This window comes from Ischnura elegans, chromosome 8 (genome assembly GCF_921293095.1).
Source record: "Ischnura elegans chromosome 8, ioIscEleg1.1, whole genome shotgun sequence".
In the NCBI taxonomy this organism is placed as follows: Eukaryota; Metazoa; Arthropoda; class Insecta; order Odonata; family Coenagrionidae; genus Ischnura; species Ischnura elegans.
The window spans coordinates 90,272,137-90,275,544 of NC_060253.1; positions in this window are offsets into that span (position 1 = coordinate 90,272,137).

Here is a 3,408-nt window from a genome sequence, read left to right on the forward strand (position 1 = left end):
GAGGAGGAGGGGGGGGAGAGGAGTGAGGAAAGAGGGGGAGAGAGGGAAAAGGAATGAGAGAAAGAGAGAGGCAAGCGCTCAGCACCGTAAAAATAAAGTGTCTTACGACCGGGGAGGAGGGTAGGGTGGGGTGAGGCTGGATTAGGAGGAGGAGGAGGAGATGGAAGTGATGAGTGTAAAAGGGGAGGAGTGGGACTATATGAAGTAAATCTGGCACTTGAGTGCTGATGGCATGGGATGATTAAATTTGATAAATAATTTACGTTTGCAATATGTCTTTCACTTGTCCCATCCCACTGGTATCAATTAGTTAACTTAAAATAGTTGCAGGTGATGGTTTAAGATGCAAAAAGGGGAAGAAAATGAAGTCAGGGTACATGGAATAAATCTAGCACCTTAGGGCTGATGGAATGGGTTAATTAAATTTGAATGATAATTTACACATACAGTAGGGCATGCATTGTTCCTATCTTGGAGTGAAATAAAAACACATATCACTTTAAATTAAACTAGCTGCAGGTGATGAGTTTAAGAGGGAAGGGGAGGCAGAATGTAGGAGTGTGACACGACGCTACATGAAGTAAATCTGGCGCTTGAGTGCTGATTGCATGCAGCACTTAATTCTTAAAATTTTTGCCACCGGAACGCATTTAATCTACAGGATTTTCAGATATAAGATCCAATGGGAGTTACAACCAGGAATCATGTTTTACCAAACACAATAAAAACGATGAAATTTTTTGACACGACCCTATGTTTCCTGAGAGGTGTCAACATGTAATGCTTATATTTCAATAATAATTTACGCCTGCAATAGAACTTACATTGGCCCTTGCTTAAAGTTAAATCAAGATATCCATTAGTCAATTCATACTTCCATGAATAAGTAAAATTCATTCATCCAAAAGAAATTTCATTGATCCATATTGAAGTGCTATGAAACAATCAATTATTTATTTTAAATAGTTACAAATGATGACTTTAAGGATGTGTGTGGTGGAATATTACGAAGAGGAGAAAGGACACTAGGCTATATGAAGTAAAAAGGGCCTTTGTAAGAAGTGCTGATATTTGGGAATGTTCAAATTGGAATAGTTATTTATTCATTCATGCAATAGGAATTTCATTGGTCCCATCGTAAGGGAATTTTAAATAACAAATTTGTTATTACATAACCACCTAAATGTTTTTCCTGATTTGGTTGCAAAATCCATCAATTCAGGGAGCTAAATCCTTGCTTTGTGAAACCACCGTGGCTGTGGGAATAATTCCAACAATATAATGAAAAAAAATTACGGTAGAGAAAATGTAATGAAAGTGATACGGAATTTATGTCTTTTTTATTAGTTTTATTGAGCTATTCCCGGAATAATTTGAAGCTAGGGAGTTTTATTTATGATGGCTGTGAGGCGAAACAAAAATCGTTAACTATCACGTCGAGCCTTAAATTTTTATGGAATATTAATGAATTTTCTGTTTGAGCTGAACTGGCAAATGTGAACAAAGGTTGGATTTGTGAGTTTTAATGTAAAGGATTGAATGTATAGAGAATACAGTGATCGTGGAGAGAATACAGAATAAATGGAGATAGTACAGCAGCGAAGCTTTGGCTGCCGTTTATCTGAGAGCCAAAGAATAAAATATAAAGTTTGAGAATATTCCAGGAAGTCGTGAAGAACGAGGAAAAAAAATAATTCCTTGGCATAACTTTTTTGCAGTAAAATATGGCTCATTAATGCATATAAAGATCAATAATAAACTACAAGATTATCATGACGTTTCCACATATGCTGAATACAACTTCCATGGAAAGGTCCTAAAATATGAGTAAAAATATTTACATTAAGAATTAAATTTAAGGAAATGATTTAATGAGATTAAAAGTGAAATGGTCACTGCTACAGGATGTATTTTTAAACTATGCATGTAGACACTCATATGGAAATGTAGAATGCTGAATCAAAGTAGCCCAACATTATCGAAAAATCGCATACATGGCAAAATAGCTGCGTCCAATATCTGAACCTCAACTGGTATTTATAAATTTCTGTTAATATTAAATGGAACTAGTGAAGAGGTGGCTATTTCGAGCGCTAAGCAACATAAAAAATTAAGTGCTTTGGAGCTGACGGAGAGGGTTGGGGAAGCTGAAATTGGAGAAAAGAAGGATTAGTTGTGAATGAATAGTTTGAGACAAAGAAGGGGATGGAGTAAGGAAGTTGCGATAAAAATGAAGTTGGATGAAGTGAAAGGACACTGAATTTAATTTTATTTGGCCACAGTTTCACTTGATATCGGCATAAAATATAGCAAAAAATATAGGAAACTGATTTTGGGATACTGATATGGGAGACTAAATCTTAAAATTGGTACTTGACATAGCGGAGTGAGTTACCTGGGAATGCATAAACCATCTGGAATTGATGATATTCATGCATAGATGACTGAAAATGAGAGAGAACAGATTTAGATTAAGCTCAAAAACACATCTACAAAAATTACACTGCAGCTGAGATACCAAGGACTTCGATGACAAATAGTATCGTATGTAAAGTAAGAACATAGCAAAGAATTATGAATAATTTAGGACCATATGCTCGAGCAGTCATGCGTCGAAATTCCTGAAAAAAATCAGCCGCACAAGAGCAAATAGAAGAGAAAAAGGGAGCCTTGATAAAGAGCACTCAGAACACTAAGCTAATGACAGGAATCATGCCCAGGAGAATTGAAACAAGAGAAAAGAGAACTTGGATGAAGACCAATTTGGATTCAGGATATATACGGGAGTAACAGATGCAGATTAGCACTCAAGATTTAAAAAAAGAAGAGATTGTAGAAGATTAAGCCAACGTTAATTGAGTTTGCGGACTTCAATCGAACTTCTAAAGCATAGATTGGAATCCAGATTTTGTAATTTTGAAAGAAATGAGAACGCTGCACAATGATCGTGGAATCATCTATTGGCCATTTAAGGCTGGCCCTTATTCGAAACCAAAAGCCTTTGGTTTCAATAAGGAGCCAGCTATGAAGAAGCAAAAGTATGAGAGTAGAAAGATAAGGCTGTTACCTAGTCCCTGTATGTTTTATCTTTCCTTATAGAAAGTCGCCAAAGTAATGAAAGAGACGGGCTGTAGACATGAATATTCGCGGGTTAAAAAAAAAATTTTGCTGCGAATTGCCAGTAACGGAGCAGTAGTAGTACTCAAAATAGGGATCCGAATAAGACCTTGGTAAATTTGAAATGGACGATGGGCAGGGATAAGATGAAAGGCAGAAAAAAATGAGATACGGTACGATATATCAGAACGCCCCTTAAATACGATGAAGGCCATGGTAAAATCAGCAGTGGTGCCAAGGCAAAATTAGCACCACCCGAACGCACTTTTCTCAACTTTTATTGTAAGTAAT